General features: G+C 50.6%; 1 protein-coding gene across 1 annotated transcript in view; it reads left to right on the forward strand.

Moving 5' to 3' along the window:
- The window catches only part of AAR2 (AAR2 splicing factor), a 65679-nt gene that overhangs the window by 22915 nt on the left and 16221 nt on the right, over positions 1–26543 (forward strand). The gene's annotated exons all lie outside the window — the stretch shown is intronic.

Raw genomic sequence — 26543 nt, forward strand, 5'->3', positions numbered from 1 at the left:
CTGGGGTCTGGCTCTTGTTTGCGAGGCTGCTTTATCCTATTAACAGAATCAGCAGAGGTAGCGACTTTCCAACCCCTTCTGCTGTCCCCGTGACAAACCCTCGCTGCTCATAGCCCCGGTCCGTCTAATTTCTTACCACTTGAGCAGTGGAGGAGTTCCCGCCGCTGATTGCCTCTTACCATCGGTAATTATTTTCCCAACGTCATCCCTTTATAAATATTATTGAATATTCTCAGGGTGCTCTGACATGTTGGTTTCTCCAACTAATCAGACTTTGGCTTGACCAAGATGCCATCCCCTGCTGAAACGGGGGCTGGCAATGCAGAGGATGCCGTGGCAAAGCCATTGCTGAGTCACGTCCGCCAGACTTAAAGCAGGACAGAGTTGGGCAGCTCACCTGAGCCACCTGCTAATACTGGGGGCCGCGTGGTCCTGTGATTCTGCAGAGCCACCCCCGCTGACCACGGCACTGCCTAACCTTGGAGTTCACCACATCTGGCCCAGGCAGTCTTTGTTGTCAGTAGGCCCTTCTAGACCCTTCTCCTCAGCATCCAACGTCTGTCTCCGAGGTGGTTCATTCTCCCCACAAACCCTGGGCTCCTGCTCTGGACTGGCCTCCCTGCTGAGATGGGGTTGAGAGCCAAGGTAACATCAGCTGCTCCCTGGTGGGGGGTGAGGGAGGAGTGTGTCCAGCCCTCCCCCACCTGCTAGGCCTTCTGTCCTGTGTCCTCAGTCTGGTGCTCACCTGTGTAGACTCAACAGATTTCTCTGGAAAACAGGGATCCTCAGGGTTCTCAGGCTGTCAGTTAAAATGCTCGGTGGGAGGAAGGTGGGAGAAGTCGGTGGCTTCCCAGTCCAATGTCAGACGCCTGTTCGAAAGGAACTCCACAGGGGTCTCTTCCTTGGATCTCTGTCTTGCTTCTTCCCTCCGCACAATTTCTCCATTTTCCCTCTGTCCGCCTCCAGACGTTCTTACCTGGCTCAAGTCTGGACTCTACACCGCTAAGGGTATGCCGACAGATGGAGTTTCATCTTGAGGAGAGGGAGCCATCCCATGAGAAGCAGAGAAAAATGTGGGACCTACACCAAAGAGCAGAGAGGCTGGGAGAGCTGTCTTCAAGGAGGAGGTCTCTGCATCCTTTAGAAGGGAGAGCTGGGACCCGTGGAAGAAACTGCAGGGGGCAGAGCTTGGCTTCATTCCTTCTCTACCCAACTAATACTCTCTGAGCTCCTGCCCCTGGGAGCTTACATTCCAGTGGGGCGAGGGACAGGCAATAAGTGTAATAAACAGACTGAAGAGTATGTTAGTTGTGAGAAATGCTCTGGAAAAAAATAGAGCAGGATAAGGGAAGTTGGGAGTCCTGGCAGGGTAAGGGGACATGTTGCAATTTAAATGGGGTGACGCTTGAGCAAGGATTTGAAGGGGGTGAGCAAGGGAGTCATGTGGTTATCTGAAGGAAGTGTTCCAGGCAAAATGAAGTGAGTGCAAAGGCCCTGGGGCAGGAGCATGTCTGATGTGTTGGAGGAGAACCAGGGGGTCAGCATGGTGTGAGTGGAGTGATCAAGAAGAGAATGGAAGGAGAGAACATCTCGGAGGGTACAGAGCAATCAGATTGTCCAGGGCTTAGGGACTGTTGTAAGAATGTTGCATTTTAATCAGTGAAATGGGATCCATTAGAGGGTTTTAAGCAGAAGAGTGGCGTGGTCTGACTTTTGTTTTAACAGGGTCACCAGCTGTCCTGTTGGACATAGACTGCAGGGGGCTGGGTAGAAGCAGGGAGACCAGTAAGAAGGCTAGTGCAGTGGAGGTGAGGGACGACGCTGGCTCAATCAGAGTGATATCAGGTATGCGCGCTGGGGCTATTCATGACTCAGATCAGGGATGGACTGGATGTCTTCCAAGGGCCCTTCTAGCCTGATAACCTCGCCTCTGAAGTCTCAGAATCTGGGCAGAATACTGACTCGTTGGGTCCTCCCACCCCCACCCTACAAGTCCCCTGTCTACTGTGCCATCAGGGATCTGCCAGCCCTGCCTGTTCCCAGATGTCCATGGTACCTTAGGGCAGGCGAGGCAATGGTGAAGGACTGGGGAGGAACTCACAGGAGTTCTGGGCTGTCGGGGTGGAGGCAGGGCACTCGACGGCTCTGTTGAGAAGCCATAAATGAGTCAGGGCCGCGACAGGCTCTGGTCACACTGCCAGCGAGTGCTGAGGAGGGTCACACTTGCTGTTCGGGGGTTCTCGTGACTCACAGAGTTGAGGGCTGTTGGTACTAATTTGTCTTGGTCAAGAAGCGTTCACGCACCCATTTCCACCAGGGAATGTCCATGGACTTCGAGGTGACTAATGTGAGCCGGCATGGAGGGGAAGGTGCTCCCTCTTCTCTGCTGGGAACATGCTGGATCCTTTATTCACCTTATTCAGGCAGAGCCGTAGGTCTTCAAGGAAGGTCTTATCATTCCTCATCGTACAGACAAGGAAACAAGGCTCAGAGAGGTGAGGCACAGGCTCACGAGTCTCAGAACCAGAATCCCAGCCTGTCTGAGTCCGGCACGGCCCTGCCACCACACAGCTCTCCTTAATAAGAACGGTTACATAATCTGTGATAATTACCAGTGGATCCAAGGCTGCCAGCCTGATAACTGACAGTGTCAGCCACTTGCAAGGGTGGTGGGCAGGCCTCTTGGTTCATGACAGCTTGCTAATGTTTCCACCCAGACTCTTAGTGTCCGGAGCTGGCCTTGGGTACAATGGACTGACTGGCTCAGGCGAGGTGGCACCTGGGTGTGGTAGGAGGGGGAGCCGCATCTGGTCCAGAAGGAGTCTGCTTCTAGACTCTTTGTGGACCACTGGGGACCCCGAGGGGCTGCTCCGTCTGGGGCGCACCTGAGTAGAGGCCTCTCCCACCCTGTCCTGCCAGAGTTGCTGTTGAATTTGCAAAAGGTCTTTGCTTTACTGCCAGATGTGAGGCCTCTGAGGGGCTGATTTAATGCCCAGACATCCTCCGTAGATCAATAAGCTGTTTTGTTCCGAGTCTAGGAGCCCAAAGGTAGAGAACAGGATGTAGGGGATGGAGGGGGCGTCTCTTCTTCTCGATTTTTGAATGGAGAAGGCTACACCATTGTTCATTTCCCTTTTGGAAGTTGTCTATTTATGGCCTCTGCCCATTTTTCTTTTGCATCTTCTTTTTTTTTTAATATACATTTGTCTTACATCTTAATATTAGAAATATTTCCCCCAATTTGCCTTTTAATGTTATGATGTTTTGAAATGTATACTTTACTTTTTTATGTCAAATATGCCAAGCTTGTTCTTTTTGATTTGATCTTTTTCCCACTGCTTTAATGCTTAAAAGTCTATTCCCATATCAAGATGAAATTTATACTAACCTATACTTTGTTCTAGTATTTCTCAGTGTTACGGTTTTTTATTGTATTTTGCCAGAGTCAAAACCATGTTTCCTCGGCCCCACTTAATCCATCCCCACTCCTACCTTTCACACCTCACATCCGTTCTCGATTTTTCCTCTCCAGATTTTAAGTCCTAACTACCGCCTCATGCCTCTGTCCTTTTCCTTTCCTCAGCCACCGAGGGCTTCTCATAAGCCTTCCTGATCCCCTCACAGCATCTACAGCCAGAACCACGCCCATATCTGGCCCTTGGCTTACAGTCTGGTGATGTGGAGTGCTTTTCTTGTTGCTTCCCAAGGCTAGAATCATTTGTTCATGATGCTATACTGCCTTGCTCCAAACATGGGGCTAAGTGCAGCAATGCTTTGGGTTTTTCTTTTTCTTTTTTTTTTTAAAGAAGATAGAATTTAGTAGAGGGAAGGGTCTCTTCCAGAACCAGCAGGCTGACTTCCTAGTAGTCTGGGAGAGTCGAGCCTGAACATGTGCTATAGATCAGTTTTTATAGCCAGAAAACAAAAGAATGGTCCGAGGTGAAAATTTTGTTTACTGATTGGTCGAGGCACATATACCTTCCTTCTATAGGGTGGGAGTGGGACAGGGCATATGCCTTTCCTTATTTGGGACAGGTCCCGTTGCCCAGGTGGGCATCGCCCAGGTGGGCTCAGGAATTTCGTAACCATCGCAACATGATGGGGAGGGCGATTAGGCGTCCGGTAGGGAGTGTAATGCTGAAACTTTTTCAGGCTGGTTTTCTTTGTCCTTGAAGCACCATTGTCCTTGGAGCACCACATTCCCCCCTGTATTTATAGGGCCAATTCCTTGGCCCTGTTGTATACCCTGCTCGTATCTACCTAACTGCCTAATTGCCTCTCAAGCATTCGGGGAACCCTTTTGTGAGAAGGGACAGTGAACTCTCTGGCTGCTTCCTGCTGAGCGGAGGCCTCACGGGGCCCTGGGTTCCCGTTGCCTGCTCTGTCAGGGTGTATCTAGGGAGGAGTGCGGGCCCCGTGGAAAGTGATGGCGGCCTGTTCAAGCGTTGTACGAGTGTTGACTGGCTGGTATTCTTGTTGCATCACCATTTGGAGGTTTATTTGTTGTATTCTGGAAGAGACAAACTTAACAAGGAGGTTAAAAATACATGGCCCGAAGATTAGTAGAAGTAGAAAAGCCACTATAGGGCCTAGGAAAGGGGTTAGCCAAGAGAACCAGGACCAGATATTAGTCTTGAAGTCCCACCAGTCGAATCCCCCTGAGACTCCTTGTAGAATCCACTTAGCTCTTTCAATAATGGCTCGAAGATGAGTCTGGACCCTGCCTGATTGGTTGACAAGAAAAGAGCAATCCTCCTTTAACATTGCACAGGTCCCTCCTTGATTAGCTGTTAGGAGGTCCAGAGCTCTTCTATTTTGTAAAACCACTCCTGCTAGAGAATTTATTTGCTCTTGTAGCATGTTAATTTGAGCTGCTAGGTTGGCAGTCTCTTGTGTGAGTTCAAGAGAGAGCTGTCGGGCAGTGAAAATGGAGTTTAAAAGTCCAGCTGAGCCTGTTCCCATCCCTGTTAGGAGGATTGAAGAATGGCAAGTGGGACCAGAGAAGGAGGTCAGGGCTGAATAAGTAGCCCCAGTGTCAATTAGAAAGTTTACAGTAGCCCCTGCTACATCCAGGGTTACCCGGGGCTCCTCTGGTCTTATGGGGAACATAGGGGCTTGTAGACTGAGCCTCGGGCACCTTCAGTCATCTGCTTCCAGGAGCCCCAGATCTAGAGTGCAATCCGGTTCTTGATCCTGATAGTCAATTACCACTCACAGGGGCAATTGGCCTTGACCTCGGCCCAGGGGGCTGGGACCTGAAATACCCCGGGGTGTTGAGTGGTTGTGGAATTGGCCTACCCGCTTGAGGGTGGGAGGGACAACTCCTCTTCCAATGGCCCTTTTGGCGACGGTAAGGGCACGGCGTAACGGGTGGTGGGGTGCAGCAGTTCCTGACAGTGTGCCCCTAGTGACCGCACTGGTAGCAGGTTGGCGGTGGCTTCTGAGACGGGAGAGGGGCTCCCATGGGTCCCTGCTGTGGAGGGACTGAGTAACGGCAAGAGCCATGTACTGAGCGTGGCGTTTTAATTTTTCCTCCTCTCTTAGTTCTCGTCTGTTCCTAGAAGCCTCCTCCCTGTTGTTGAAGACCTTAAGGCTGTGTCAAGTAGGACAGAAAATGGGGTCTGTGGCCCTTGCTCTAGTTTCTGTAATTTCTGTCTTATCTCTGGGGATGCCTGGCTTATAAAGTGAACTGCAAGTATAGCCTGACCTTCAGGGGTCTCAGGGTCTAGGTTGGTGTATTTCCTCATAGCCTCTACTCATCAGGCCTGAAAAAGGGCTGGATTCTCAGAGGGTTCCTGTGTGACTTCTCTGAGTTGATTATAATTGACAGGTTTGATGATTGCCTTTTTCATACCTCCTAGTAGACAGCTAATCATGTAATTTCTCCTAGTGAGCCCTCCTGCTGGCCCATTTTCATTTGCCTGGTATCTCCACCCTGGGTCTGCCCATGGGACTCCCCCCACTCGGTTCTCATTAGGATTTTGGGCATGTGTCTCATCTGCCCAGGCCTGAGCCAAGGCCCAGATCCTGACCCTTTCTTCGTGAGAGCAGCAGGTAGTTAGGACCACATGAATATCTTGCCAAGTTAAGTCAAAGGCTATAGTTAGGGCCTGGAATTCCCTGATGAACACGGAAGGGTCCTGGCTAAAGGAGCCCCGTTTCCCTTGAATATGAGAGAGATCAGACATGGGGAAGGGGACCTGAACTCTGATAGTACCTAGGTCTCCGGTAGCGACCTCTCACAGGAGAAGCATACTGGGACTCGATTCAGAGCGTTGGGCTGCTTGTGACCGAGTGTGGGGAGGGGAGGGAAGGTCTGCTTCCAGGTATGGAGGTGGGGTTGGGGAGCAGAAGGTTGAGGAGGAGGCTGGGGAGACTGGGGACAAGAAGGCTCATCCAAGATACCTGGTGGAGGGGGAGATGCGGAGGGACGAGGTAGTGAAGCTGAAGGAGGAGGAGAGGGGGGAGGGCGAGGCATTAAAGTGGTAATGGAGAGACACACGCGACAGGAGTCCCTTGGGCTCGGATTCTGACTGAGGGCCATGATGGCCTGGATATATGGAACCTCGGAATCCTTTCCTAGTTTCCGACAATAGAGATCAAGTTGGAGGATCGTGTTGTAATTTAGTGTCCCATTAAGAGGCCATTGTTCTTGTTCTCTCAGTTTGTATTGGGGCCAAGCCATATTACAAAAGAAAATGGCAACTTCCCTGGTGGTGCAGTGGTTAAGAATCCACCTGCCAATGCAAGGGACACGGGTTTTATCCTTGGTCCGGGAAGATCCCACATGCCACGGAACAACTAAGCCCGTGCGCTGCAACTACTGAGCCTGTGCTCTAGAGCCCACGAGCCACAACTACTGAAGCCCGTGCACCTAGAGCCTGTGCTCCGCAACAAGAGAAGCCACCGCAATGAGAAGCCCGCGCACCACAACGAAGAGTAGCCTCCACTCGCCACAACTAGAGAAAGCCCATGTGCAGCAACGAAGAGCCAATGCAGCCATAAATAAATAATAAATAAATAAATAATAAATAAGCCTCTTTTTTTTTTTTTTTTTTTTTTTGTGGTACGCGGGCCTCTCACTGTTGTGGCCTCTCCTGTTGTGGAGCACAGGCTCCGGACGCGCAGGCTCAGCGGGCATGGCTCACAGGCCTAGCCGCTCCGCGGCATGTGGGATCTTCCCGGACCGGGGCACGAACGCGTGTCCCCTGCATCGGCAGGCAGACTCTCAACCACTGCGCCACCAGGGAAGCCCAAGCCTCTTCTTTTTAAGATTGTCTGGGTCAAATTCCTTCCAATTTGTGAGTCTAAGGGGATAGACGTACCTGAACACATTCTTAGCCTCAGTGCCGTAGAATGGGGGTACTGAGAATTACTGATGGGCAAAAAGGCATCCCTCTTTGTCTCAGTGACATTTCCGTGTGACTAAGGCACCAGTGACCAGAAAAGGGAATTCCCGGAAGCCAGCAGGAAATTGACTCACCGTTAGAAGACGGGAAGGAGCTCTTGGGACGATCTAGAGGTGGTGGGGTCCTTTGGAGTCAGTCCGAGCCTAGGAGAAAGAAGCAGAAGCAACAGAAAAGAGGACTGAGGATTCCTCTTCTAACCCTACCGAGGAGGCGGTGGCCAAGGGACTGGGGGCTTTGTGTTTTGCTTTGTCCATGATGTGCCTCACGTTGCACAGAAGTTGTCTTGACGGGGGCAGACTCTCTAATAGCCTGGTCCGTTCCGTGACCCCCTTATCCTTTCACGGGAGTCTTCAAGCGGCAGGCGCCCTAATGGCTTTTAAATGCCTGACCCGTGCCCTCACGATACCCTTTGGCCTAGCCCTCAGTCAGAAGGAAGACAGAGGGGTCCTCACCCGTTCTGGGCGGCAGTTACTGGGGTGAAGTGAGTCTTCGGAACACACCAGGGTGTGGCCCTGGCCAGAGTTCCTCCATTGCTTCCACAGCAACTTGCCTGTTCACAGAGGGTCCCAAGGAATGAGGAGAGGAGGTGAGGAAAGAGATCCCCCCGGAGATACCCGTACAGGCCACCAAATGTCGTGGTCCGAACGTGGGTTGGAAAAGAATCTCCAGACACAAGGCAGATGTAAAGAAGATAGAATTTATTAGAGGGAAGTGTCGCTGCCAGAACAGTAGGCCGACTTCCTAGTAGTCTGGGAGAGTCTATCCTCAGTGCTTTGCTGATGGGAAGATTACCTCTCCCTCTTTGAGAAGGCCCCATCCCTGCACTAAAGGCCATGGAATGGCCAGTAGTTGCTGTTTTGTAGACTGCACAACCCATTTCTCTTCACCGCCCTTCTGATGTCAAGCCTTCTTTGCTTTGAGGAAGATTTTTCTACTCCATGTCATCTTTGGTAGGAGTGCCAATCATGGGACCTCATTCCATCCTTCTACCTGCAGAGATAGACACATAACTTCAGCTAAGCCACTTGTCACCTTCCCTGGGATGCTTCTTCTGGAAGGTGCAGAAAGATACTGCATGCTTTTGGAGTTATGGTGGTAGAGGACTCTCACCTGGACCTAATAGGGCTCATCATACCCATAAAAAAAAAAAAGAGCCCTTGCACCAGAGGATGAGGACAGCACAGAAGGAAGCTGAGATGAGAGATGAGAGTGAGAGAGAGAGAGAGCCAACAACATCACTGGAACACCTGGATCCAGCACCACCTGCAGCCCACAGTCCCCAGGATTCCTTCAAATGAGTCAAAATAACACCTTTTTTTTCTTCCCTAAATTTTATTTTATTGTGGTAAGAACACTTAACATGAGATCTACCTTCTTAAGAATTTTTTAGGTGTAAAATACAGTATTGTTGATTATAGGTACAATGTTGTACAGCAGATCTCTTAATCATCTTTCTTAACTGGAACTTTATGTCCATTGACTTGTAACTTCTCATTTCTCCCTCCCCCGACCCTCTGGCAACCACTATTCCATTCTTTGATTCTATGAATTTGACTGTTTTTGATACTTCATACTATTCACAATAGTATGTGGAAACAACCTAAATGTCCATCCACAGATGAATGGATAATGCAAAGGTGGTATATGCATACAATGGAATATTATTCAGCCTTAAAAAAGAAGGAAGTTCTACAATATGTGACAAGCTGGATGAACCTTGAGGACATTATACTGAGTGAAATAAGCCAGTCGCAGAAAGACAAATACCTCTTTTCTTTAAGCCCCTTTGTTACAGGTTCCTGCCCTTTGCAACCAGAAGTTTCCTGACTAATTCATTCTTGCATTTGTGAGGCTTTGACCTTCATTGCCTTCCCATCTGCAAAACTCCCAAGATGTCAGAGCTCAAAGGAGCACTAGAGACCACAGGCTGACCCTGCTGTTAGTGAAACCAAGATCCCAGGAGGAAAAAAGAACTCATTCAAGGTTACATGGTAAGTTGTTTTCTGCCCAAACAGAAAGCGCTTGAACTCACTGGCCAGCAGCCTGGACCGTGGCACGGGCCTCAGCCATGGCATTGGAGTGCTGAGTGGCTATCGATCTGTTGTTTTCGGATGCATCACCCAGCCAAGATTGCCACCACCCCACAAGCATTTGTGCAGCCGAGGGAGAGCTCCAGGATGGGCCCAGGCCAGGCTGGGGAGGGCGTCAAGTGCTGCTGTTTCTGCTGTTCCAGACCCTGCGGCCCCTGTCGGGAGGGGGTGGCCATGATTGAGACCAGGGTTGCCATGTACTGAGCGCTCACTATGTGCCAGGCAGCATCTTCAACCATAGCAGCAGCTTTACGTACATCTGCCTTCATATGGAAGACTTGCTGCGTCCATATGAAGGAAGTACTATGGGAATCCCCATTTCACCAGCGAGGAAACAGGCCCAGAGAAGTTAAGGAACTTTCTGATAGTCACACTGTAATTGAGCCACCCGCTTGGATTAACCCAGGCCGGCCTGACTCCAGAGCCCATGGTGTCACCCTTTGCATCAGGGGAGACGAACTCGGATGCTGACAAGGGGTCAGGCAGGCCCGTGGCTGAGTGGACGGGAGTACACCTCTGCTCCCCAGCTCTGGCCCGGGGCGGCCAATTCAAGGCAGACTTGTCAAAGCTTCCAGTTTTTCAAGAGAAGCCAGCAACCTGGATTTTTATGTGAAACTTCTCTATTTTTAAGTGTTGGCAACAAATTCAGATTAAAAAAAAACAACACTGTGCAAGCCAACCAAAAGCACATTTGCAAGCCTGTGGATTGCAACTTTTCTACTTTACTCTACTCTGTGTGGCTGGAGAACGATATTCTTACCCACAGGGGTCTCTGTCCATCCTCTGGTGGGAGAACTGGTATTGTTAGACCCTGACCCTGCCCGGGCCCACACTCATTTGCTCTCGAATATGCCTCAAAGGCGAAGCACCAGAAGTGGGGGCTGGGTGGGAGCTGAGACAGCAGAAGAGACTTAACTATTCAATTTTACAGGTGAGGGCGGAAGACCAAGTGAGGCAATGTAAATGGTCGACATCCCACAGTAACTCAGCGAAAGAGCGGCTGGGACTAGATCTGAGGTCCTTCTGAGCCACAGGTGAGGTGCTCTTATCACCGTATTACCCAGCTGATGGCCATTTGGCTAGAAAGAGGAAACACCTGGATTCTGGAAAGGACAGACTTCCAGCCTTGCTCATAATGATAATACTAGGGAGGTTACTGAACCTTTCTGGGACTCAGTTTTCTCATCTGTAAAATGGGGGTAGTAACCACCTCTCAGGGTAAGAGTGAAGAGCAAATGAAGTACAGAAAGTGGGAGTGCCTGGCACACAATAAGTCTTTTTCTTCCGGATCTGTCCAGGACAGTGCCGAGAACCTGTAAGGCAAGGGGAAGACCTCGCTCATGCCCTTCACTCTCAGTATAGTTCTTACTGCCTCCACGCAGACTCTTTACTTGTATTCAGTCCACACTGAAGTCAGGCAGTGTCTGTCAGAATCGATGAGAGGGGAAGGCGATGGGGAACTGGCCGTGCATCAGGGCTGTGTCACTGTGAAGATGGCCCAAGATCACAAGCCAACTGGGCTCAGTGGCCTTTGGGGGCAGGGCTGGGCCATAGCACACGATGCCCTGGGTGCTCCTCAGAAAGAGGTTCAACGCGTTTCCTGCCTCCCATGGAGTAAGGAGGGTCCCTGGCGGGCATTCGTGGAGGCTTCAGGCTTGTGGACTCGACGCCGACGCTGCCCAGAGGTGAGGACTCCTGGTGATTCTCTGATCCAGACAGGTTGTGCCCCGACACACGCTGCCGCTCCGGTCCCTCACCGGAGATGTGACGAATTGATCATGACACCCTTTCTTTCTCAATGTGATGCCCCAAGCAGCCCCAGCCAATGCAGGAAGCTGACATGTGAGGGGAAATCTGCTTGTTTTTCCCGATCCAGTTGAAGTGCCCTTGTCTTAGGGCAAGGGGGAGACAGGCCCAGAGAGAGCAGAGGCTTCGTCCAAGGTCACCTGGCATTTTCATGTCAGGGTGGGCATCCCAGCTGCCCTGTGTAGCCCAGAGGGTGGGGCTGAGGCTGCTCAGTAGGGCAAGTGTCCTGCGGCCTCATCTACCTGCCGCAAGCTCAAGATCTGCATTCTCACCTGCGTTCCCCACCAGGAAGCCACGGCTCTGCAAGCATGTCGGGAGTCTTAACCCTGCTGTAATCCTTGGACCAGTCCTTCCGCTTCTCCGGGGCTTAGTTTCCTCCTCTGTCACATAGGGTATTGGCTGTGCCCCAGGCTCCCGTGAAACCCCAGTGCCCAGTCCCTGAAGGATAAGGGGTTGCGTGCTCCCCATCTCCCCAAGCAGGGCACTGAGCTGAAGATGCTCACAACCCCTTCTGCGCACTGCATCTGGAGCCGGGGTCTGTGTGCCGGGCGTGCACTGATGCACGATGACTCGCCAGAGCGGGGTCTGTCCCCTCCCGCCTAGTCCTCAGGGACAGGGGTGGGGCTGCACCTGCTTCATCTCCAGGTCACCAGCCCTCAGCCCTGGGCCTGGCGCAGAGGAGGAGAGTGAGTGAATGAATGGGTGGATGGATGAATAATATCCTAACAGCAGTGCTCACCCAGCGCCCTCCGTGTGCCAAGCTCCCTGCACACATCATAGCTCATCCTGGCGGCCTCCTTGCGCTGTGGAGGGAACCACACCCCCTCCCCATCATCTGTTCACTACGCACACATGCCCTTCTCTCCAAGCCGTGGTTCCCAGAGACCCCCAGAGCTCAGAGCTGTCCCTGAGACCCTGACCCAGCCCCGGCCAAGGCAGCCACCCCCAAGCTTCCCTCAGGCATTAGCGGCCTCACCCTGCATCCTTGGCCTGGCAGGACCGGGGAGTCTCATCTCCTCAGCCATGAGATCAGCCCCTAACAGAATGATCAGCCCTTGGCCTCCCCGTGTCTGCTCAGCTTGGCGTGTCTTTGAGGTTCTCAACCTATCACCTGGCCTCAGAAACAGCCTCTGGACCTGAGGGTCTCCACAAGGCTTTGTACTGACTTACCCCGACCTCAGCAGGAATGATCAATGTTGAGCCTCATGGGCCTCAGCGGGCAGGGCTGAGACCCGTGGGGTGAAGCTATGGGAGGCAGATCTAAAATCTCAGTATGAGGTAGAACTTACAGTTAAAGCTGCCCGGAATGGAATGGGCTCTTTGGAAGTAGTGAGTTCTCCGTTCTTAGAGGTATGCAAGTAAAACCTAGGCAGCTTAATGGGGCTAACAGAGATATCCACCAGGAGAGTAGCTTCACTAGGTGGTTGTGAAGTTCTCTTCCAGTTCTTTGACCACAAATCTCCTTTTTTCTAGGACTTTCTCCTCAAACCACCCCCCGCCCAAGACAGACACAAGCAATAGCAGACCCAATTCAGGGCAGAGGAAAGGGGAGTCCAGAGGCTAAAGGAAAGTTGTCTGTGAACACACAGCTGGGCTCAGAACCAGGGATTCTGGAACCCAGCTGCCTTTTTGCAGGGGCTTAACTGGTCCTCCCTGGATCAAGTCCAAGGCTGATGCGGGATCCTAATCTCCAAGAGATTCCCCTGCTGGTGCTGGGTGTGAGGGCCAGGGAAAGCAATGGGCGTGGGGACTATGGACTCTGGGTTCAATTTGGCAATATGTGGGGATACCTGGGGGACAGGCAGCTTTTCAGGGGCCCAATGCCATGGACCTCTGAAGGCCTCTACTTCCACTCCTACGAGCAGGACGGGAGGGAGCATAGCCCAGAACTCTCTGGCACCGGCTTCCTCTCGCGGGCTCCACAGAGCTCACACTCATCTGTCTCTCTCTCACACGCTCCGTGCCGGGACAGACGCAGCAGCACCCACATCCAAACCACTCACACACATCAGACGCACACACACGTTGGGCACAGGGACACCCACACAGAGACAGAGACACACCCTCCCGGAGCCACGCAGACACCACGTGCAGGCACAAACGTGGACCCCCTGGCTGGGGAAGGTGGGCAGGCCGGGGGTTGTGCGCTGGGTCCTAGTTCTGGAAGTCCTGATTGTGTGGAAGCCATTTCCTGCCTCTCCCCATGACTGACTCCGCATCTGGGGCCAGCAGGGCTGGGGTCTGCAGGGAGGCGGCAGAGCAATTCAGCAGGCTCTCAAGTCAGGTAATCTGCGTTCAAGCTTTAGCTCTACCTCCTTCTAGCTCTGTGACCTTGGCAAGTCATTGGACCTCTCTGAGCCTCAGCTGCCTCATCTGGAGAATGGGCATAAACATGGTACCACTTAGATCCAGTAATCTCTGTAGCCTGCAGGCCTGGCACATAGTGGTGTGGAGTAAATGGAGATATTGCTGTTGGTTCAGGGCAGAGGCTCAGCTACCAAACGGCAACTCACTCCTTGCAGCCCCACATACGGTGAGGGCCCTTATTCATGAGCTGTCATTTCCACGTCTCCTTCAGGAGGCTACCTGAGGTCTGAACCCATGTGTCTCCCTTGCAGGGGCCCAGGACTGCGAATGTGTGTTCCCCACCTGGTGAAGACAGCTCCCAAGCCCCTGGCAAATGTGGCGCTCGGCCTGGGGGGCTAGGAGAGGGATGTCCCCAGAAACACTCTTTGATATTGAACAGTGAGCAGCCCCTCCGTTAGAACCTGAACTAGACTCCTAGCAATTTCATACCATTGCATTCTAGACCCATGGACTGCAAAATCCAGAGTCTTTGCCAGCGTATGTTAGACTCTCAAGGATCTCAAAGCACAAATCTCAGAATCTTAGAGCTGTAAGGAGGCCTAGTAGATATCTGGTCCAGCTGCCTCACTCCTGGGATGGGATCTCAAACACAGAGCCTCTGAGTGGGAAGAGAAAGTTGAGTCCATCCTAGTCCAATTTGACGGAAGTGGCAACTGAGGCTCAGAGAGGGTGAGCCACTGGTGCGAGGTTGCACAGCAAGATAGTGGAAGTGTTGAGACCAGAACCCTGCTCCTGGCCTCACAGGCTTAGACTTGGCCCATCTATGGAGGCCTGGAGGAGGTGGGGGTAGATGGAGGAGGAAACATTTGGACCAAAGCAAGGATTTTCCAGAGACTGTTTTTGAAAAATCAAACCAAAAAGAAAAATGGGAAAGGGTGCTGGCTTCCCTTTATTTTCTGCCTTGTCTTCCTCTGGGCACTCATTCTCTGCAGCTCTCAGCCGGCCCCCAGCTCTGCTCACAAGCTGCTTCCAACCGCCCACAGGCTTCCTAAAACGGTCTCTGCAAGCTAATTCCAGAGGGTGAATGGCAGAGAGCAGGCCTGGGGGGTGGCGGGGGGGGGCGCGCTTCCTTAGCTAGCGCAGGCGCAGGGAGTCTCCTTGGGCAGGCGCAGAGCTGGCTGCCCCCACTCCCAGCCCTCTCCCCAGGTGCTTCAGCCCCTGCCCGCCCTGCAGGGGAGTAGGGATGGGGTCCAGCGCCCACCACTCACTGTCTGAGCTCTCAGAATAGGCTATTTATTTTTGCTTCTTCAAAAATTAATTTTTAAAACTCTGTATGTAATAATACATATGTAATAATAAATATGCAGTAATATATATTTATCGTATAATAATTGGGAAAGTGTAAAGAAGAAAATTAAGATCACCTGTAATCAACTTCTGTCAGTGAAACAACCATTAACATCTAAACATATATCCTTCCAGATTTTGGATCAAACATATTATAGAAAGAAGGGCTGATTTCAGTACATAATGTTCTAAAACCTGTTTTTTCTTCCAATCATATATTCACAAACATCTGTCCTAGTCAACAATTGAACTTCTACAGCATGATTCTTCGTGGCTGCATAGCATGCTACATATGACTACACCACACTTTACTCAACCAATCCCCAGTGCTGAAAATTTTAGCTTATGTCCCTTTTTTTTCCCCATGAGAAGCAACGAATCATTGATTCTTGTGGTTAAATCTTAGTGTTTATCCTAATTATTTCCTTAGGACAGTGTACTGGAATTGGTACGACTGGTCAAAGGACTTACACTTTTTTTTTTTTTTTTTTTTTTTTGGCGGTACGCGGGCCTCTCACTGTTGTGGCCTCTCCCATTGCGGAGCACAGGCTCCGGACGCGCAGGCTCAGCGGCCATGGCTCACGGGCCTAGCCGCTCCGCGGCATGTGGTATCTTCCCGGACCAGGGCACGAACCTGTGTACCCTGCATCGGCAGGGGGACTCTCAACCACTGCGCCACCAGGGAAGCCCGACTTACACTTTTTAAAAAACGATCAACGTAAAATATAGCTCTATTCTCTCCTCCTACAATGAACGTGTGATAAAGAAAGATTAGAAAATACAAATGATGAAAAAACTCCTTAAGTTCCCCTGATTTTTTTTTTTAAGGTGATGGGGGTAGGCGTTTATTAATTAATTTATTTGTTTTTGCTGTGTTGGATCTTCGTTTCTGTGTGAGGGCTTTCTCTATTTGAGGCGAGCGGGGGCCACTCTTCATCGCGGTGCGCGGGCCTCTCACTATCGCTGGCCTCTCTTGTTGCAGAGCACAGGCTCCAGACATGCAGGCTCAGTAGTTGTGGCTCACGGGCCTAGTTGCTCCGCGGCACGTGGGATCCTCCCAGACCAGAGCTTGAACCCATGTCCCCTGCATTAGCAGGCAGATTCTCAACCACTGCGCCACCAGGGAAGCCCAAGTTCCCCTGATTCTTACCACCAAGCTGCGGTTAAGAACTTTGCTGTAAAACACTAGGCTTTTTCATATGCGTGCACGCACGTGTGTGTGTGTGTGTGTGTGTATACACACATATAAATAATGTGATTCCACTGAACATGCTGTTTTGTAAAATTCTGACTATTTGTTCATGTCAGTAAAGTTACATTCACAGCGTCACTTGTATCAGCCACATAGTATTTCGTTGTAGGTACGTACCCCGGCATAACCGCTTTCCTACTGCTGGGGAACAGATTTCTGATTTTGCTCCAGTATGAACAGTTCTGTAATGAACATGCTTGGAGAAGCAGCTTTGCTTCTTGTCCACGTGCATTCTTAGGCTCGATAGTAGTGAACTTGCTGGGTCAAGGGCTTTGTGTCCTTGATATTGCATCATTTCTGACCGTAACTCCAAACACCAAGCTGGCACAGAGGCTTGACCAGGCTCTGCTGGGGGCTACAGGGAAGGCCCCGCGATCTGTAGAACAGTCAGGCCTCCTCTCTTGGGTGGCTGCCTCTCCTCTCCTCCTCCCCCTCCCTCTTCCTCCCCCACCTCTCTTTCTCCCTCTCTTTCCTGTTGGCTCTAAGCTTGCCTTTTTCTCAGATGGCTCTTTCCTCTCCCAAGTCTGAACAGAGTGAGACCCCAGAGAACAGAGCAGTGCCATGAGGGATGGAGGAGCACCGAACGAGGAGAGGAAGTCCTGGGCTGGCCTGGTCCCCAGCAGCCAGGAAGCTCTAGGCAGAGCCCCCTCCACGCTCTCTCGCCTTGTTCTGCCCCACTGTCCAGGGCGGCTCCTGGCCCTTCCTGCTCTGAGCACCTCAGCTAGGCAGTGTCACCTCCCTTCTGTGTTGGCCACCCCCATTCTCTCCTCTGCCCAGGGTGACCTTCAGCCTCTGGTGGAGCTCAACCCCCTTCATACACCCCTCAGGCCTGCCCCCCGGGCCCCCCATGCCCTGCAAGGCCAGCGGCTCCCATCTGCCCTACCGTCTCTAAGCACCAGCTGCCAAGTGGCAGTATTCTGGCTGCATCTTTCCCCTCCTCAGAGCAATGCAGACATGTCACACTTGCTCTCCAGCTGTCCACAGTCTCAGGTGAGTGCGGAGCTGGAGGCACAGAGAGGGGAACATTGACCCTGCCTCCTGTTATTATGCCCATTTTATAGATGGAGAAAGTGAGGTACAGAGAGGTTAAGGAACTGGCCCAAGATCTCATAGCCAGCAGGTAGCAGAGCTGGATTTAGAGCCCACGCTTGTCACCCAGAGCCAACCAAACGCTAATCAGGCTTTATATCATCCGAGCTCTGTGAAACCCTCCAGTCTGTCCTGGGCTCCCCCAAACCTTTCTTTCTCTGGCCTAGACCTTGGAACCCACCCCTTGTCTGGGCCAGAGAGAGGAAATCTGTAAGCCACCCATTTCTATCCAGTGCAGTATGCTCCCTGAAGGCAGCTTTGTCTGTCTCACTCCCTGGCATTTCCAGTGCCTAGAATAAGTGCTTGCAACGTAGTAATTGCTCAGTAAATCTTTGCTGAATGAAAGAACAAGACTTGCCCCGAGAAGAGGCGCTGTTTTGACGAAGCGGTGCCATCGCAGGCATGCGGTGCGGTTAAGAGAGAGGCCTGGAGCCAGGCTGCCTGGCCCAGTCCTCCCTGTGTGACACTGGACAAGTCACTCCACATCTCTGAGCTTCACTCTCCCCATTTGTGGGGCCACTGCACAAATGCTCTGGGGATATCTAGCTGCTATTATTACTATGTTATTACCCAAGGACACCTACCGCCCATATTGGAACTTGGGTCTGGACCAACGTGGTTCTCTCCCCACACGCCTGTCTCTGGATGCTGCCCGGGGCTTGGGGTAGGGGGTGGGGGCTGCTGCTGGGCTGGACCATGCCCTCCCCTTCATCCCTTGTCAGGAAAGAGGCCCTGTTGACACCCGATCCCAGCCCCAGCAGCTATTCTTGGTCCCTCCCCATATCACTCATCGCCAGGCATTTTCCCTCCTAAACTCGTTCTGCGTTTCCATAGGAACCGGGGGGGGGGCGGGGGGGAAGGGGGGAGGGGCCTCTCCCACGGAAGGGAACTTCATTTGAGGCCTTTCGGGAGCAGCTGGCAGCGCCTGGCGGAGCTTTTCCCACTGCTCCTCACCCCACTTTACAGACCCCTCCCTGAACGGCGTGTTCCTCCGACCGTGATTTTTAATGCATTTATCCTGGCGCTTAATTTATCCCGCGTTGTGATCAGATTTAGCCGAGAGCGCTCTGTGCGCGCGGGCCTGCCTGCATATTCATGAGCCGGTTCATTCATGCCACCTGAGAGGATGCCAGGTGCCGGGCGCCGTGGGCAGCGGCCTGGGCCCACGGATCCCACCCGCGGCAAGGGCGCCCCAGGGTCAGCGATCAAGGGCCCGGACTGGAGCGAGGCAGGTGGCCTAGGGTACAGCCTGTGTGGGGAGTCACCGGGCGCAGGCTCTGGAGTCGAACTGGCTTTAAGTCCTTCTCTGCTGTCGCTAATGAAGTCGCTTCACCTCTCAGTTTACTCATCTGCAAAGGGGGCTGATAACGGCACTGCCCTGGGTCACTGGAAGGCTTGAAAGAGAGAATACACGTCAGTGATCACGGTGGTGGGGTGGGATGGGGTGGGAGCGGTGTAGGCAATCAACACATTCTACCATCATCATTATGGTCACGGCTGAGCAGTCGTTCATCTGGTCTGGTTCCCCAGGGAGAAATAGGGCAGCAGCAGGGTGGTGCCTAGGTCTGTTCTGGTGGGGGAGGAGGGGGGGGTTGTATTTCTCCCCAGCCTGTGCCTGCCTGCTGATACCCTTGATAACAGCATTGGGAGGCCAGTCCCCAAGAAGGCAGGAGAAGCCCAAAGAAGCCATCCAGCCTCTGAGGAAAGGCCACACATGTGGATGTGTGAGCCCTTCCCTGGGCCAGCAGGTCCTCAGGAGGCTGCGGCTCTGGAAGGAGGCCAGGCTCTTGGCTCCAGGTTCTTGTTACCCGTGGGAATTTTTCTGTAGGTTTACTCTGTTTACTATTCATTCTGTCAGTTTACTGATGCCAACCCCTGCTGGGCTCTGGGGACATGCGTCCTCAAAGAGATCTCATCCTGTGAGGGAGGTGAGCTCAGGGTAGGGAATAGTCAGGACTTTCATATGAAGCCAGATCAACTTCTGTGGAAATTCAGAAGTGAAGTGGAAGAAGCCACCCCAGCTGGGGCATCAGGGAAGGCTTCCTGCAGGAGGTGGCATTTAGGCTGAGCCTTGAAAATGTGGCTGTAAAGAGACAGGATGGAATAAGAAGATGTCTTGGTGTCTAAGGGACAGCAAAGGCCTGGAGATGGGAACTCGGCTTGGGAGGTGTGGTTCAGGTGGCGCTGGGAGAACCACGAGCCCCAGGCGGAGGGATCAGGACTGATTTCAGTTCGTCCCTGAGGCAGGGAGCCAGAGGGGGATCACCTCTGTCCTTCACGTGTGTGTGCACTCAGAGGTCACGTTCCAGCTTGCTGGAGGAAAGAGGAGAGCTCCCGCCCTGGCTCTCCTGATTAATCTATAATTAAATCAGCACAGATGCCACAGAACCATGTTGTCATTAGGGGGCTGGTGAGGGAAGCAGTGATTTCTCTGTGAACCAAGAGCCCTGCCAGGTGGCGGTGTATTAGGCCACACACAGGCAGCCATCAGGGGTGAGGGGCAGGCAAGGGAGGCCAGAGCTTCAGCCAGGAATAAGAAAACCAGCAGATCACAGTTGGCCATTTACATAGTCTTCCCATCACTATCTTGGTTAATCACGACAGTGCTACGAGGGGATTACCATTATTTGCTTCCATTTTACAGATAGAGAAACTGAGGGGCAGAGAGCAAAGGGGTGAGATAGCCTGGTTGAGGACGTGGGTTTTGGAATCAGAAAATCTTGGGTTCAGAATTCCCAGATTTGCCTCTTGCTGGCTGTGTGGCCCCAGGCAGATTGCTTACCCTCTCTGTTCCTCAATTTCTTCATTTGTATATTGAGGACAAAATACTATGACTTCAAAATAGTATTGTTGTAAGGATTGAATGAAGCAATCCATGCAAAGAATTTAACACAGTGGTTGGCACTCAGCAAGTTCTCATCAAATGCTACTACTTATCCTCACGATTTGTCTAACTGCTTGCTTCTTGTCCATCTTTCTCACTAGAATGTGGGCTCCATGAGGACAGGGACTACGTCCACCTTGTTTACCTCTGTGACCCCAGCAACGGTCACTTGGTAAATTATTCGTATCTGAGCCCGCAGTTGGTAGGCTGCAAAATGCCAAATAAACGTTAGATACTATTTTCTCTGTGTTCTGCCTTGCTGTAAAAAGGATTCAAGGAGACAGGTATTGTTATTATTGTTGTTATCTTTGTTATTATCACTGTCATGTCACAAGTCTGTTATTTAGAGCTGGTCCTTCCTGAAACGGGTTCAGGAAAAGTCTAGAAAATGCAAGAAGCCTCAATCCACAGGTGGCTGCTAAGAAGTAAGGGAGCGGGTTGGAGGAGACCTGGCTTCTGGAGGAGTCATCTGGGCACAACTACAGAATCTTATCGAATCGGGGGTCCCCTTGCTCACCACTTACCAAATTAATACTCACAGGTGCTGATAGAAAGGAAAGATGCCTTTACTCAGAATGCCGGCAATCTGGGGAGATGATGGACTCAATGTCCCTCAAAAACCACCTCAGAAGATTCTGCTCGGCCATGAAAGTTTTAAAGGGAAGAAGGGAAGTAATCTCAGTTAATCACTGAGCTGGGAGGTCAGAGTCATCGCCATCCCCCTGCTTGCAGGCTCGTGGACTACTTGTGATCTTCCTCTAGATGTTATCTTGTTCACACAGTTTGGTCACACAGTTTGTTTGCGAGATTACTGAAGGGGAATCTAGGGAAGAGATCTGGTCATCTGTTAATGCCATTCTTCTGTCATCTGTCATTCTTATTCTTCATTTCTACTTCTTTGATCTATGGAAATAACCGACAAGTTAGGCAAACTATTGTGTGATTAAAAGATTTGAAAGGTGTACTTGGGCCAGAGATGAGTAGAGCATGGGGGTGCCTGGTTTAAAAGTTAGTTACTGGGACTTCCCTGGCAGTCCATTGGCTGGGACTCCGTGCTTCCACTGCAGGGGGCATGGGTTCGATCTCTGGCTGGGGATCTAAGATCCTGCATGCCATGCAGCCAAAAAAAATAAAAATAAAAATTAGTTACAATATAGCTTTGCTAAAGTGACAAGAAAAGGGGCTTCCTGCTGAGGGTGGTTTCCTGGAAAGACCTGCTTACAAAACCTCTGGGCTACCCAGCAAGCCACAGCCTGGGTCGGGGGGTGCCTGGAAGAGCCTCTTCCTCTTGTCATCTGGGGGACTTTGGACTTGAAGAGAGATCAGAGGGGCTGGAGCCTGCAGCCCACTTAAAGCAGATTGGATCTAAGGGAATCAAACCGGTGATTCAGAGGGCGTTTGGGAATCATTATCATCTCTGGCCTGTGGGGCAGTGGTTTCCAACCTCTCCACTGGGATCTATGGTTTGTTATACGAATAAGTGTTAAAGTCCTAGACTCTCCAAGTGACTTACTTTAAGTATGATCAACTTGAGTAGATTCAGAGTCACAGAGATAACTGTGAGGCCCCGCTCACCTGCGTCCTTGAGTGGACGATAAAGGAATAGAGTTACCTGGAGCTTGCAGGACCTGGCGCCTCTCACCTGTACCTCAAGCCATGAGTAACGGATGTCTGCTGGCAGTCACTTACCTGTGACAAAAGGGCGTGTATGAATATGGCGCCGTCAGGGGCTGGTGTGCCCTGCCCACGTTCCCGGAGGTGCCGGCTGATGGCCTCTCTGCCCGAAGGTGTTCTCCACCGTGTGGGCACGCTCAGCCAGAAACGCCGGGGCCTTAACGCCCCAGGAGCCACCCTCAACCATGGGGGATAGGGGTGGTGGAGAAAGACTTCCTCGCCCCTCAGCGGGACAATCGCCCACAGCGGTAACTTGAGTATTAGCTCCGTTGTTGACGTCCCCCCCTTTCCTGGCTCATTCTCCTCGTCGCAAGCAGACTATCGCACCCCAGTCCTCATCCAGGATCTGCACCGGGGAAACGTGGGCTAAGACACCCTCCAAAATCATGTGTGCTTTCCTGACCTACAAAAATTTTTGAGAGGTGTCAAGGGCCTGCAGATGCTCAAGGGACTGCGTCCATCATGGGGGCTGTGATGACAAAAATGTGGGAGCCTGTGGCGCTAGGTGGGGACGTGTTGGTCAGCAGATGGTTCTGATAAAGAGAAGCTGATGGTAAATGGAAAGCCGGGTAGCAGAGAGCTCTGTATTGTGGCAGCTTCACCTCAAACCCTTGTCGGGAGCCCGAGGCGGATCCTGAACTGAGGACTCTGTGCCGAACCAGGAAGGCACTTGCTTTGCTTTAGTAATCACCGATTAAGCACCTGCTGTATGCTGGGGATACAAAAGGATAAAAAAGGTGAATAAGAGTGAGTATCCTTGCCCCTGGGGACGTCAGTGTCAATTGGGGAAGAGATATGTCATCATGTGAACTGAGGTTAGAGAGGAGCTGAGAAGACTTGAGAGGACTTTGAGAAATTCATCCATTGATTTAAGATACATTTATTGAGTGCTTAGGGTATACAAGGCACTGAACTAGGCCTTGTGGATAGAAGAGAGATGGGTTACAGCTATACTCCACTCAGGAGTGAGGAAAGGTAACTGAAATGTAGAGCTCTTCCTGTGTGCTGAGTAGGGTGCCTTCCAAAGTTCATCTCATTTCTTCTCACAACAAACCCATGACGAGGTAACTATTCTTATCCCCACTACACAGAAGAGGCCCAGAAACGTGATATAACTTATAAGACCATACGGCTGGCAAGTGGCAGAGCTGGGATTCAACCTAGATCTGTCGATTCCTAGACCCCAATACTATTTTTTCCCCTTGAATCAGCCTGTGGTTTTTGTCTTAAATACCCACTGAGTGAACCAGTTTTAAAAAGAACAAAACCTGGGAGCAAACCAGGCCAGTCTCAGATGGAGCCAGAACATGCTTTTGCTGGAGTCGAGCTCCTGCTCAGAAGCCCCGTCTCATCAACAGGGGCCCCAGCCTGGTCTTGACCCCTGTCTGTAGGGAATCCAGGACACCTGGAAGCCGACCTCATTCCACCCTGAAAAGTCATGGAGGGAGAGCTTGGTAGAGGCCCTCTCCCCGTGCTCACTGGGCCTCAGGTGCGACTGATGCGGGATTCAGGGCGGCTCAGGGCTCAGACCCTCCCCCTCACCTCCCCAAGAGTAGTTAAGGCAGGGCCTGGCTGGTGGAGGGAGGATGTTCCAGTTACTGTTACTGCAAAATAAACCACCCTGAAACTTAGAGGCACACAATATCCATTTAGTTATGCTCACAGACTCTGTAAGTCAAGACTATGAACAGGGCACAGTGAGGATGGATGCCTCACTACGTCTGGGGCCTCCTCTGGGAAGACTCAGTAGCTGGGGGTGACTCGCCAGCTGGAGGCTGGAATCACCTGGAATTCCTTCACTCACACGTCTGATGGCTGATGCTGCCTGTCGGCTGGGACCTCAGTGGAGCTCTGAGCCAGATCAGCTACCTGCGGCCCTTCCATGCCACCTCTCCCTGGACTACATTGGGCTTCCTCACAGCATGGCAGCGGGGTTCTAAGAGTGAGCACCCCAAAAGAGCCAAGTGGAAGTTGCAGCACCTTTTATGACCTAACCTTGGCAATCACATAGCCTTGTGTCACTTCTGCAATCATCACAAGCCCACCCAGTTTCAAGGGAAAGGAACATAGACCTTACCTCTCGATGGGACAGCATGTGGAATTGGAGATGTTGTTGTGTCCACCTCTGTCACATGATCTGCTACAGACATCATTTGCTACTGTAGGGTGTAGGTGGGTGTTGGCTGTCAAAGCTATTAGACCCGTTTGAGTGAGTGGCTGCCCTGAGTGGAGATGGGGCCAGCGTTGTGAATGCTAGAATGGGAGGTGGGTAGCCTGAGTGGGTCAGACAATAAGTAGCTTGACTGAGGTTGACTTCTGAGGTCTAGGCAACAAGGCTGGAGGTAACAAGGCAGGGCTTGATCTGGCAAAGAGGAACAGAGATTATTTTATTTGTTTATGTACCATCCCTGCCTCAGTACAGCCACCCTTTCACCCATCCATCCATCCGTCCATCCAACCATCCATCCTTTTATCCATTTACCTACCTACTCTTCTATCCACCTGTCCTTTCCTTTGTTCAACAGTACAGTTGGATCATATGCACATTGAACTTGCATAAATTCAACCATATCCTTAGCCAAACAGAGAGAGGGAAAACTAATTTTAAAAGCACAATTGACTCTACCTGCCATTCCACTCAGTGGGTGTTTGCCCCTGAGGGAACGTGAGCTGAGCCATGAGACTTTCCAGATCATCATACAGGAACATGCTATCAAATAGGGTGGTGAAAGCAAAACCACAAATGCCACAGTTCGGGGGGATTGATTGGATCTCATAGGGCAATTTTAACTGTTCATGTTTCACCTTTCACGCTGACTTTCCTACTTTCTGTATGGGATGGGACCCACCTCTCTGAAATGGGCTGGTCCCTGGTGGCGCAGACACAGTAAGACCTGGTCCCATACCTCAGTATGCTCTGTCTATGGCGAGTGCAATGGGACAGGCACGCAAACGGATCATAACAGTGTAATATGGAAAATACCATGACAGTATTAAAATACAAGTCTGTATAAAATTGAAGAAGCATCAAAGGGCACAAGACCTCTGGTGGTGGGACAGGAAGAGCGTGAGGAAGGGCTTTGTGAGTGTAGGATGTTTGAACAAAATCTTTTTGTTTTTGAATTTTATTTTATTTATTTTTTATACAGCAAGTTCTTATTAGTTATCTATTTTATACATATTAGTGTATATATGTCAATCCCAATCTCCCAATTCATCATACCACCACCATCCCCACTGCCACTTTCCCCCCTGGTGTCCATACGTTTGTTCTCTACATCTGTGTCTCTATTTCTGCCCTGCAAACTGGTTCATCTGTACCATTTTTCTAGGGTCCACATATATGCATTAATATACGATATTTGTTTTTCTCTTTCTGACTTACTTCACTCTGTATGACACTCTCTAGGTCCATCCACGTCTCTACAAATGACCCAATTTTGTTCCTTTTTATGGCTGAGTCATATATTCCATTGTATATATGTACCACATCTTCTTTATCCATTCCTCTGTTGATGGACATTTAGGTTGCTTCCATGTCCTGGCTATTGTAAATAGTGCTGCTATGAACATTGGGGTACATGTGTCTTTTTGAATTATGGTTTTCTCTCTAAGAGTTTTAAAATTCCTATTATTATATTTTTCACTTCTGGAAGTTTGACCTGGTTCTCTTTCAAATCTGCTTGTTCTTTTGGGAGAGTCTGTTCCTCCATATTCATGTTTTCAACTGGCTCTATTACTTCTCTAAACACATGGAATGTATTTATTTTATATTTTCAACCGTAGAATACAAACATCTGAAGTCTTTGGGGATCTGATTCCATTGTTTGTGGTTTCTCCCGTCTTGCTCAGGGTGGCATGTTTCTTGAATGCTTTGAATCTTTTAAATTGTCAGTTGGACCTATATCTGTGGGGATTCACTGAAGACTAGATTGAGGGTATTTTCTTCCAGGGAGGATTTAGTTTTGTTTCTGTTGAGCACCTGGGAGCACCACAGAATTTATTTTTGTAACTTTTATACTTTCAAAAATTGAACTATTTCCTATAAAAAGTAATGTCCACAAGACTTTAGAGGGAACCATTATTCTAACTTCTACCATCACTAATTAGTTGTGAAACTTTATACAAATGGAATAATTCAGGATTCCTTGTCTTGATGTAACATTGATGTGATCCATTCATGCTATTGTATGTTGTGAGAATCTGTGTACTATTCTAGTGTATGAATATACCACAATTCGCTTATCCATTGTCCTGATAATGGACATTTAGGTTGTTTCCAGTTTGATGCTATTATGAGTGAAGCTGCTGTGAATATTCTTGTATATTACCTTTGGTGAACACAAGCACTTATTTTTATTGGATAAATATACCCAGGAATGAAATTGGTGGGTGACGGAGTATATTGGATGTTTGGTTTTAGTAGATACGGACAAAGAGTTTTCCAAAATTGTTGTGCCAGTTTACCCTCCCACAAGCCATGTATGAGAGTTCCCAGTGCTCTACATTCTCACCGACCCTTGGCCTTGTGTGTTTTTAATGCTTGCCATTCTGGTGGGGACGTAGTGGTATTTCACCGTGGCTTTAATTTGTACTTTCCTGATGATTAATGCTGTAGAACACCTTTTATGTTTATTGGCCATTTTGATATCCTATTTGGTGTGTGTCCACATCTGTTGCCCTCC

The sequence above is a fragment of the Globicephala melas genome, chromosome 15, assembly GCF_963455315.2.
Source record: "Globicephala melas chromosome 15, mGloMel1.2, whole genome shotgun sequence".
Classification (NCBI taxonomy): Eukaryota; Metazoa; Chordata; class Mammalia; order Artiodactyla; family Delphinidae; genus Globicephala; species Globicephala melas.